Raw genomic sequence first — 13,129 nt, forward strand, 5'->3', positions numbered from 1 at the left:
ATGAGGCTTTACGGATATACCTTTAAGCTTCCCCTCCTGTGGATAAAAAAACACAGACAAGCTGAAGGTTGGCGGGATCAATTTTAGCAGATAAAGCTGAATCTACTTTGCTATAATGGAGTCCCATGTGTGACCTTATCACCCTGTCACACATTCGCCATAACAAGGCGCTTGATGTTATTGTAAACAACCGATATTGTTAGTCCCCTCAGCCTCCTGTCCGCTCCGTTCAGCGCGGGGCCTAATTAAGGCTGGATTTAGATGGTGGCATTTGGGTTTGTGTGGGCAGAGCGATGCTTTCTGGTAAATGACCACATTAACGTGATGATTCCCCTCTCTCTCTCTCTCTCTCTCTCTCTCTCTGTGTCTGTCTCTCTCTCACCCCCCCTCCCCGCCTTCCCTCCTCTTCCTCCCTCTCCGCACTCTGTTTCTTTCTATTTCCCACCATGCCTGTGATTCAGCCAGTGATCCATGCAGATGTGAGGGGCCTTCACGCCACGGCCCTGTCTAATTGTTATCATATTTTGTCATCTGCAGCCTGTTATTTTAGCCAGCGGTTAAAGGGACGCATATAAATACACACTGACGTTTATTGAATGTCAAAGGCCACTGGACGGCTGATTGATTTTGACCCCTTTTCTGTGATGTCACTATGTGATTTGTTGCCACATCATGGCAATCTTAAAAAGCTATTTTCCCCGCCAGTGGAAATGCGAACTATCACTCTAAGAGGGAAAGCGAGACTCGAATAACTCCAGAATTAAGATTAATGGGCATTTTAGGGAGCCTGCCAGAAACTATGAAGATTTTCTTTTTTTTTTTTGGATGCATTTAAAATAGAAAGGGGAATGTCACAGACGACGTAATTAATAGATTTTGGGTCAAACTTTGGAGAAAGGGCAGGGCCTTTGTATTTCCTGGTGTGTGTTCATGCATGTAATAATGGAGAGATGGAGCGTGCACATCAGAAGATAAGAGCCCTCACTAATATCCAGATTTGGACTGATATTTCCCAATACATGTCTGATATCTATACGCTGTAAGAATCCACCCACATTAGCGGTCACATCAGTTATTTCAGCAGACATGAATAAAAGGAAAAAACAAATGACATTAAGGATTAATGAGCTCATAGATGAAGATATGTGACAGAGGTGAGACATGTAATGACAAACCTTAGTTAAATACAAAGACATCTAAAGGTAAATAAGAGAGTGTGTTTGAGTGAGTTTGGAGCTGCAAGTTTCTCTCTAACTTCTTCTGCCATGTCTTTTGAGCTAAAATTGGCTGATGATTTAACCTTGTTTTTATGTGTCTGATAAAACTGCTTTTCCACAAAGTCTATCATTTCATTTATTATGAAAATCTGCTCTGACTTTTATTGAAATAAACAATCTTCAAACCTTCTGTGTATCACTGATAGTTTAGTATATCCTCCTTGTCATGAAGCCAAAACAATCACCTACCTAGTGAACAAACAGCTTTCTTTAGCCATTCAAACTTTGGTTAAAGCTTCATATTGGCTATAGCTAAAGCCTGGTTTATACTTCTGCATTGACTCTGCATCATAGCTATGCTGTAGTAGCCAACACCATCATGAGCACTCCATACTTGTGCATTAAAGTCTCCTCATCCCCCTGCAGTGCTCCGCCCAAAAACTAGTTAGCAATGCAACTTCTATGCCAGTCATATCGCCAGTTTCCGCTACATTCTCTGTTTCTTTGAGCACACAAAACAATGGCAGCTGAATCCAAAATTACTATGTCAGAGTTGGAGCTGATAAATGTTAAGCAGCAGTTGTTGATAATACTGCAATTATTACAAAGAAGAAGAGAGAAGCAGATGGCTGTCTAACATGAGTCAGGTCCTGTTGGAGGTTTCTGCCTGTTAAAGGAACTTGCTAAATGCTGCAAAGTGCTCTGCTCATGGTGGATTAAGATGAGATCAGACTGAGTCCTGTCTGTAAGATGGGACTGGATCTTATCCTGTCTTGATGTTGGGTCTTTGTTAATAATCTAACAGAGTGTGGTCTGGATCTGCTTTGTTTGTAAAGAATCTTGGGATAATGTTTGTTGTGCATTGGCGCTATATAAATAAAAATTGATTGATTGAGAGGAGATATTGGAGGAGATTGAACAGCCGCTGAGTCAGTGTTAGAAGAGTTATTTGTGCATGTTTGGAACAATGCTATCCAGTGGACCCATCAGACCCATCACAGTTCATCATTTAGAACCAACTATAATTCCTTTTTACATTTCTCCTTCATTAGACAGGACAAGTGAAGAAAGACAGGATGTGTAGGGAGTAGAGAGCGAGGGAAGAGATGTCCCACAGCTTGACCAGGGACCGCTGCTTCTTCTGTACATGGGGTGCATACTTTAGTTGTATTAAAACCATAAAAGCATGTCAACTATCAAAAAATTACACTCAAGTTTTTTTGTTTTAAAATCTAAGTTATGCATAAAGTTCTTTACTTACTCTCCCATGAATTCTTTGTAATCAGACGTCTCATTTGAAGAAGTTACTGTCTTTTTGATTCTTCGTTTTTTCACTGTGTCTGTGTGTTAATAGCTGATAATGCAAATGCATGTAAAAAAAAAAAAAAAGAGGAAAGAACAGGAGTTATAATATATAAAATATTCAGATTTTCTCCACCATGCAAAGAACACACGCCTCCTGAAAAATGAACCCCACTTCCTCGTGTTCCCACAGGTACGACGATCCCTGAGCCTTCTCTGGGGTTTCACAGGCAGCCAAGTTGTGGTGGGGAGTGAGCTCTCTCCTCTAACTGTAATAAGAAAGAAATTCTTATACTCTGTAGAGTGGGATGAAAATAGACACGTGCTAGACAGGCACACTTTAATCTTTTCCCTCTCTCTCCTCCTGCCTCTGTCACACAGCTGAACAATGTCTCGGGGTATAGGAGTGTGGGATTTGAAAACCTATATCTGCTCTGCGAGACAGAACTGGATCCCCGCTCTTCTTCTTTTGTGTTTTTCGCTGCAGTCATAAATTTTGCATGTGGGAGCGCGGGGAGCGCTGCTGCGTGCTGCGCCAGGAGAGGACGGCTGGGGCTGCTATTAAACAGCACCACAGTGCTTCTCAGGCTGCTCGGGAGGGGGGCGGAGGAAGAAGGCATTTCTGTGCGAGAGTGACCATGTGCAATCTGCTCGGCACAGCGGCGCTGGAGGTGCAAGCCAAAGCCTTGTTTGGTATTCAAAGCGGCAGGCTTTGATGCATTGATCCATGAAGGGACAGGCTGCACAGACAGAGGAGCACATGACTATAAATCCACAGCCAGCAAGCTATTAGGTGGTAATAGCAGTGACCAGAGAGGTGCATATGTCTACATACAAAGAGCCTCTGCACAGGATGTTTGTATTCGTAGCCTTTAACACTGGTACAAAATGCAACCTGCATACATAAACATGTGCTACTGCTGCATGTGTGCATGCTTCTACTCTCTATTACTCTATGACAGCAGCCTCACAGAGCAATGTCACTTCTTCTCTGTTCCCATCATCCATCACTCACAACATGACAGTCACTGCACTCATTTATAAGGTCACGAGTCATTCATTTCTACTGTAATAATCAGAAATATGATGTTTCTGGAATAATAAAAAAAAATATCTAAAAGCTACAAAAAAAAAAAGACATGGCATTTGACCGTGCCCTTATCTTTTTTATGGAACCAAGGCTGCAGCCAGATTTGAAGTTGCAGATATTAATTCTTCTCCTACAAAAACCTGGCAACATGTATCTGCTACTAAAGACTTGAAAAGACACTGAAGATGTCATTTTTTTGAGTGGTTGAAAGTAAGTTGCTTAGGTAACCGGACGCTCTGTGTCTCTCAGCCTGTAACCTCTTTGTTTATAATACAGTACATCTAGATAACCATAGGGCTACGACACAAGGAAGGTCACTTAATTACTATTGTATGGGGCAAAGTAGTGTTTTAGGTTATTAATGACTATTTATAGATTGATTGAAAATTATAATTGGATTTGGTTGTTTTTGTGCTATTTTAGTTCCTTTTTGGATGAGAAGACACTGTCTCTTTAATATAGGTTTGTGATTGGCACAGACAGTGGGAGGAGTCAGTGGAAGCTAGACTGGTTTGGGGTTGCACGTTTTTTTACCGTGTCTGTTAGAATTTTGTTTATTATCATGGAATCCTGCATGGTTTGCTAAATTTTTGTGACACTGATGGAACATCAAAATAAAGTTGTTTTAGTTTTTACAACATACAACGGCTCACGAGTGGATGATTGCTCTGGAACAGGGAAACACGTTTAAGCCAGGACTTCCAGCTAGAAACGCAGTTTTGTCATCTACAACTGCTGGGCTACAGTATGTGTCAAAACATCACTATTTATGCAAGAGCATGAATTTAACCCAAAATAAATTCCGTATTCCGTTTGTAATTGGGGATGACTGCGCTCAGTCGAATAAACGTTGGTCGTCCCCCTTGCTAGTTGATAGTAGAATAACTAGTTTAAAGGTCCACAATGCTGGTCATGTGGTGTGTCTACGCTGTAGCACAGCCACCTGCTGCTAGCCAAACCAGTAGCTCCTGTTAATGGTTACTCCCATAATGCTATAATGCTCTACTACCCAGATATAAACAAGCACAGATGACAGATAGCATCTTGTAAAGTGGTGTGGTTTGGCGGTATTTCAATTTGGGATGGGCATTTCAAGCCTAAGTACTATTCAATAATCACTGGCATCCATTCGGCATCCATTCGTAAACAAGTGGGACGAAGTTCTGCTGGCAGCGAGCACTGGCAGCGTCTGTCGCCACCTTCATACCAGTGTTTTCTGTGACGCAGCAGAGTGGCATGCATGTTCAGGTAGACTTATTTTTCTGTTATTTAATGCGGTTAGCCAACAGCTTTAAGATCCTCTCTGGACACCAACTGTCTGGAATACCGTAAGACACCTGTGAAAACGATGAAAAATTGTACTTTGAAAATGAGGTAATATTCACATTAACTCTTACATTTTTAATAAGTGAACGGATATTCAAAAATCATGCCCCATCCCTTGTTTTAATCTATAACATAGAACTAAAGTTGTATGTTGGCTGTGTCTGGTTAAACTGGAATATAACCACTCAACTAGAGCAATGTGTAACCAGAAGGCATGTGGATGGTGCTAGCTCTTCTAATGGTAGTTAATATTAGGTGTTTATCTTGTTATTCTCTCTATACTCTTTTTATGCATCAAGTGCATTTCCTCTGTGGGGGATCATTAAAACTAATCTGATCTTTTTGCACACACTAGTGAGACTCTTATTTTGAAGGTGGGTGGGTTCTTGTCTCAGTTGCAGAGTCATTAAATATTTGTGTGTGAATGTTTTCCAAGATTCATGAGGAAAAACAACTTGGACTGCTTTCTCACCTGACACCCCTCCCACACATGTCACACACAGTCCATAATCAAAGCTCTCTTCCTCTCTGACATGTTCACACACACACACACCAACACACACACACACACACACACATCAACACACAAAATAAACCTGTGCGCTCCCGTTCACCTTTCAAACACAGAAGAAAGACGAGGTGTATGAAGAAGGTCATAATATTCTGTGATCCCGCCTTTGCATCTTTGCCCTGCCTTCTTCCAGCCTCCCACCGGATCATGGGAAATAAATGACGGCGCTTCCTTTCGTAATGGTTTACACATGATCGAAGGCGATGTCAACCTGTCGGCTGGGCAGGAGGAGAGTTCGCCGGTCCACGGATTAGTGTGCCAGCGCAGGGCGTCTTGGTTTATGAGCGGCTAGGAAAAATGCCCCATTTTTTGGCCACAAATTACCTCCCAGCTCCCCTTTTCCTCCCACCCATGCCTTGACTGGCTGGATTTATTGCAGCCAGCTTACACCTGACACCATGAATTTACTTAGGAGGGCTCAGTTTCTCTCTCTGGCTCTGAAAAAAAAAAAAGAGTGTGTGGGGAAGGAAAAAGACATACAGTAGACAGACAACAGATCATATAGATATAGAAACACTGAATTTACAACTGCTTTTATGGTATGTGGACTCTAATAATCCAATATTGCTTTATGTGCTCACATGCATGTACTCAAATCATTTTTCAATACACTTTGGGAAACATAGTAAGAAAAGGAAAAGACAATAAAGAACAAGCACCATGGTGGGATAATATTTAATAAAGATACAAATAGAAGGTCCTGCTTCTTCAACAGAAACTATATGTTTACATGTTAACATGTTGAATGAAGGTGCATGAAATATCTTTATATAATATAGTCAACATTGTTGTAATTTCTCCCTTAATTTCACTCTTATCTTTTAGTTTAATATAATTTAAACCACCACCTTTCTCATGTAGGCTGGGAGTTCAAGAGCTGGTATGATTACATACAGTTTTGGATTCCTGTAAAGTTACAATACACCAAAATTTTTCGCAGTTTTTCTAACAATCGGCATTTGTGTAAATATGGAGTCACATTGTAAGCCAGTAAATAAATTAATAAATTAAATTTAAAATAAAATCCAGAGGCACCCTAGCTAATGATTAATACATAACATGATACACTTAGAAAGGCCTCCTTTTGTAGTTTACCCTTATTTCTTATCTAATGCTGATCAATTAAGAAGCAGTAAGTGGATTCAAATCAAACATTTTCTTACCTAGCTAACAGATATTTAAGCTAGCTGGCAGCTATTTCAGCTAGAAACTGGTAGAATGCTAACACTAGCTGTCAAACTGTACGTTTCTTTAAGTTATGAGTCGTCAAATGTGTTTTTTAAAATTATTTTCACTATCTTTTGTCTTTTCTGCTGTTAATTAATCAAGAAGCATTAAAATGATCATTAGTCAGATCGGTAGCTATTGGCTTATTGGCTTGAACTCTTTCTCCCCTAGCTAACAGTGAGCTAACTGCAATCTTAGCTTGGAATGTTTTGAATGGAAATATTGGCTGATGTGACGTTATCAAGCGACAACCTCCGGTCTGAAAATAGAAGTCCAATGCAGAAGTGTTAAAAACTGCAGTTCATCGAGGATCCGCTTGAGGCTGCCTCCGGAAGTACCGGAAACCACATACACACCAATTCAAAAAAGATGACCTTTACAGCAGAAATAAACATGTTTACAGCCTGGTACAAATGACGAGTGTAGTCTGAATAACTCATACTCGATCGGCACACACTGTACGGGGGGTGAATTTTTTTTCTAACGCAGGAATTTCAAAGATATTGAGATAATGAGTCTTCCAATGAGAGGCACAGCTGACTTGATTGACAGGCGGGAACACTGTAGCTGTTGGCTAGGAGGCTCAAAGCCCGTCTCTTTACATCACAATCGCTCGACAGCAGCAATATGGCTTCCACCGCTGATTGGCCTTAAAACAGCGCTTCAGAAACAGATAGGTGATGTCACGGATAATACGTCCGTATTTTATACAGTCTATGGACTTAATGGACCTTATGAGCTAATTAATGCTACTTTTATATTAACTATTTATGCTAGCCCACTTTCTATAAACACTAGTGAGATCCAAAAATCAAACTTGTCAGACTCTCTGCTTTCATTAGACGTAAAATACCTGAGACTCAGCTTCACAGTGTAAGCGAATTTGGGTATCCACATTGAGCATCATGTCAGAGGAAAATGGCAGATGTTTAAACATGTTAAACTGCACCATGTCACAAACCTAGCTTATGCCGCTTGTTGCTCAGCAGAACCCTCAATCTATTAAATAAAAGCTTTATTTAGCTACCTCTTCAGACTGATGTGGGTTCTTACAAGGACGCTGTTGAAGCTGACGTTCTTCAGATCCCTCTGACTTTATTACTTTCAGGTCTTGTTTGAAATGGAAGCCCAGAATAAAGGTACCCTCAAATTAAATCTCAAACACACAGAGCACATAGACAGTGTATATTTGTTATACGGTGATCAAAGACGAAGAAATAAAGCTGCGACTGTGAGACACACACATGAACCGCGCTGTTTCTATTTCCAAGCACTGAGCCGTGCAAAGTCTCTTGAAAATTATCAGCTTTATTACATTTGCTCCCTGGATCAGCAAATAAGAGCGTCTGTATACCTTGTCTCCTGTTTTTTTTTTATGCTTCAGGCAGAGACAGGTGACATGAATCAAACGGAGAGAGACACCTGAATATGGCTAGTTCTATCATCACGTACAGATTCAGGTGTCATTTATATCTATCAGGTTTTCTTTTTATTAGTATAGCATTTTTTTATAGACCTCAACAGTTGTGCCAAAAGGTACTGATTTATCCATAAGAAGTAGCAAACAGTCATTAAAGCAAAACATAACCAATTTAAGCTTAACTTAATTAAACGACATCTGGATTTAACGTGTGCCATTTTCAGAAATGTGTTGGGATGTGTGTCCATACAATTGATTTTCTCAAATATTTGTAATAACGAGTTCATTTCAGATGTCATGTTGTGGTTCTGGTTTAACTCCAGATGATCATAACTGGTACCCACAGAGTTGCAAAAGCACAAAACACACACAGAACTGGGCTTAACTTAGTATTATTCTTAATTTTTTTTTTTCTGACCTTTATTTAATCACTTTCCTGTCTTCTTTTACAGCTTTTACAGGTGTAACGGCTGTACATGGGTGCTCTCTACTTCCCACAGGTGAAGAGAGACATCAGCAGGAGTGGAGAGCAGGGAAAGACATGCCATAAAGTGGCAAGGCAGGGAGCTCTATCAACAACCGTTGCAACTAGGACTGTAGCCAGCCAAACCAGCGCTCCTTGAGATTGTTTTAAAGAGATATTTCAGTGTTTTTGGAAGTGGCATTGCATGAGTTTTATGCATAGACTGGGTAAAATATGGACGTAGGATCCGTGACATCACCTATCTGTTTCTGAAGAGCTGTTTGAGGCCAGTCGTTGACGGCAGCCATATTGCTGCTGTCGAGCGATTGTGACGTAAAAAGGCGGGCTTTGAGCCTCCTAGCCAACAGCTACTGTGTTCCCACAGTCAGCTGTGCCTCTCATTGGAAGAGAGACTACACTCGTCTTTTGTACCAGGCTGTAAAGATGTTTATTTCTGCTGTAAAGATCGTCTTTTTCCCATTCATGTGAATGTGACTTCCGGTTCTTCCAGAGCCAGCCTCAAGCGGATCCTCGATGAACTGCAGTTTTTAGCACTTCCACATTGGACTCATATTTTTAGACCGAAGGTTGCCGTTTGGTTTTATGTCACTAGTAATTGTACTAGCCACAACGGATGCTGCTCAGCTCCGCCCCTTTAATGAGAAACAGGGAGCAGGGAGAAACATTACACAAGCTAGGCTACAGTTTTCAGCAGATGGGGTCAATCCTGCCACGAAATTTTGCCAAGTACATGTACACCCCCATCATCCCCCGAACCACCCAACACCCTTAAAAGCTGACATAACGTTTGTTGTGATTCTGTGCAATACAAATAAAGATTGACTGATTGAATCAAGTGAACATTACATAGTTTCCCCCATTATTTCTATGTGATAAAATGCAGTTACATGACTTTGACTGTGACTTAGTGGCTTGTTCGTGCATTACGAGAAAGAATTCGCAGTGACCTTCACATCATTTTTTGCCGTGCAGAAGCAATCAAACTATCACATGTGGACAGAAACCATGAATAGAGGTGATCATCCCACAGGTGTGTGTGTGTGTGTGTCTGTGTGTGTGTGTGAATGCGTGTCCTATCTCCGTTGTCAGCAGACACGCTCTGCTCCATTGCTTTTTGTCACGCACACTGACCCTCTTTGTCCGTCACATTGAGCCCTGCTCCTCTGGACACGCTGAAAGGCTGCAGTACGTTTGTCTCACCCTCTCTTTCTCTCTCTCAGACAGATGTCCGTACATATAGAAGAGCTCTGTCAAACAAGATCCCTCTCCTTCATCAAGAGGTTATATCAGCTGAAATAAAGATAACGAGCACTCTCTGGAAAGGGTCGTCTGTTTTTTCGGCACAGTGTGTGAGAAATAGAAAAAGTTGATACATATTTGGAGTTTTTGATAGTACAGCATGTGTGCTGTTTCGAAGAAATAGTATTTTTCTTGTTAGAACAGACTCTCGCCCATGCTGAGGTTAAGGGAGGTGCTGACAGATGGATAAAAGTAAAAAAAATGAAAAGAAGAAAAAGGGAGCTGCACCTTCTTCATCTCTTCCAGTATGTTTATTAAAACTCTTCTTTCGCTCTACGATCGCACTGGGAGTAGAGAAGTCTGTGTGACACAGCCGCAGCCGTCTCTTTCTTTCAGCCCCCGAAACTATGCTACCTTCAATCAAACGGCACAAAAAGCAGACAGTAGAAAGGATAAAGTCAGAGATGGAAATCCATTCTCCATTCACTATGCACAGCCTGTAGACAGGGGAGCTTCTTGACTCCAGTTCAAGGATTCTCTGCAGACGTTTTGTGAGTAGTTGCTCCATTTTTCTATCCACAATCCCATCTTTCTATTAGGAGCAACAATTTATTAAGATTAGATGAAACTTTAATGATCCCTGTCGGGAAAATGGGTCGATGCACCAGCAAAAAGTAAAGTGACAGAGAACACTTTATTCAAGGAAAGAGAGCAGATTGAAAATAATCGAACAAAAAGAACACCCAGCTTAAAGAGATGTTTGATTACCATGCATGAGTGAAACTCGAGGTTCTAGACAACTATACTCACAAGATCTGCTGAGTTTCTTACTTTAAGATGCTTCTGAATATTAAAAAAGAAGCAAAAATGTGCAATTTCAGTTGTTAAAATGTAGTTTTTACTTCTTTTTTTTACAGATACTTATTTTTTATTTCAATCTACAAACAAAAAACAAATTTCATGACAGATATTAGTCATAGCCCTAAAAAAAAGATAAAATAGTTCTAATGAAGAAAAAAACGGCAATAAGAAATATTGTGAGATATATTCTGGATACTTTCAGTCAGTGGTTAAAAATTCAATCAGCCTTGAATACAGAGGAGAAAAGGAAAATACCTTTAATATTGCAGCAACATTACCAACATACATGCCTACACAGAGAGTAGAGGGGTTTAATATTTGGCAGGAATACACAACAATCATTAGCCTTGGCTGTCACATTCACCATAACTTAACCAAATTCATAATCAGTGTCCAATTCATTTATCCTGAGGGAACATGTTTGTGAGTTTGACACTTAAGGGTCTCTGTGGCTTTAAGGTGTAAGCTAACTGTGACTGTATCTTCTGTATATGTACCTCATGTTTAAATTCTTTATTGTTGAAAGATAGTTTGACATTGTGTTCAAACCAAAGTGGCATCATAAAACTTGGCTCCAAAGGTTTGGTAATATTGTAGTGACATTGGCAAGCAGTTGAAAAGCTTTAAGTGGCTAGCTCACTGCTTACTTGCTAGCCCATCAGTAACATGCTAATGCTAGTCAGGGCAACCATACACTATTTTATCAGTATATAAGAAATGGCTACAACAGAGTTATGAAAGGGCAATCTCCAACTCTCTGAAAGGTTCCTGAATTAGGAATAAAAGCTATCCTAGATAACAACCTTGTAAATAGTCTGTTAGCAAAAGACAGCTTGGTTGCTAGCAGTCTATCTGTGAAAAAAAATGTATTTGAAAGGTGAATTTATTTCCCCCACTTGTAAATAACTCTTTTATTTAAAAATCTAAGTTGGACTGGTAGCTGGCCAGAGTTAGCTCACGTTAGCGCAGCTGCAGCGGCACATTATAGCTAATGCTGCCTCAGGGAAAGACTTTAATATTTACAAATACATGAAGTCAAAAGTTTCCTCCCATAGAGTGAATAAGGTATATAGCTGTGTTTGTTTCTGTATCCTCAGTTCAGCCAATGGTGAGAAACTAATGTTTTTGCCACAGTGTCAACAGGCAGAGGTGAAAGGTGCCACTCCCTTTTCTGCTGAGTGATTTGATATGACTTGTGTGATCAGGTTGTCCTTGTGTTGCTTTTGCTGTTGAGAATTAACCACCGTTGTTGCCATGGAGTAATGACCAATCAGCATCAAGCATTTTACACTACAGGGGGATAAGTTGACTTCTTTTCTTTTAGATACTCATTTGGGTTTCACTGTGATTGTGTCCTGAGAAAACAAGATAAATGAGTGGATAAGGCAACACATCAAACTTCCTCCGTGTAAACGTAATTACAAAAAGTCAGCGCTGTTAAACTGGCTTGATCTTGATCAAAAATGCTAACTCCTCATTCAAAGTTAGCCAAAGGTGAACCAAACAACAACAATGAGTGTGGATGTATTGGGTGGAAGACACTCATATCATTCTGTGCGCTGTTATGAAGTGAAGTTAGAACATGTTCTGAACAAATCTTGTGGGGCTACCTGGCCTCAACTTTAGAAAGAATTGTAAGATCATCACAGCTTTCATGGAAAAGTTACACAATGAGATTTCATAATAAAGCACCCCAAAGTAAGTCGACAGACGCAAGAAAGACATAATTTAGACTTCATCAATCATATCTATCTATCAATCTGTGCCCATCTGTCCCTTGAGCATCTTCTCTATCCTCCCCTTACAAACCTCTTCAGTGCCAGCTCATCCCTATCGCCCGGTTCCATCAGACGTCTACGACCGCTCCAGCGAGAAGCCATCCAAGTGAACATAATCAATTCCTCCTTCAATGGAGCACACTGCGAACGTTACGGCTCCTCACTCCGCCATCCATCCTGCCGCTGTTCACCTCGGCAGCAGCCGGCTGAGCCACACAGATGGGCCTCTGCTCTGCCATGAAATGAGCTCCAAGTGTGCGGGTGTGCTGTATATACTTTGCCTGAATGTATTTCTTTTGACACACAAGGTGATGACAATGTGTGATATATTCTCATGGGCTTTGTGTTAGAGTCAACATGAGACGAAGTGCTGTGTTTTAGCATTCCAGTCCGTCAAACTGAAGGTTGCGCCGCTGCTCGGTTGTGTCAATCACTTGCAACGCCACGAAAGGATAACAAGGATAATATTGATGCTTTTCAAGTTGTCTTTGTTTCGAGTTTTTCTTCGTGCTGTCAGCATAGTTGGAAGAAAATCAGGGTTTGTTTTCTCCCCTTCAGAAGAAACGGCTTGATGCTTTTTCATGCTGCTCCTACCACAGCTTTGAAATTTCCTG

Source organism: Notolabrus celidotus, chromosome 23 (genome assembly GCF_009762535.1).
Source record: "Notolabrus celidotus isolate fNotCel1 chromosome 23, fNotCel1.pri, whole genome shotgun sequence".
NCBI lineage: Eukaryota > Metazoa > Chordata > Actinopteri > Labriformes > Labridae > Notolabrus > Notolabrus celidotus.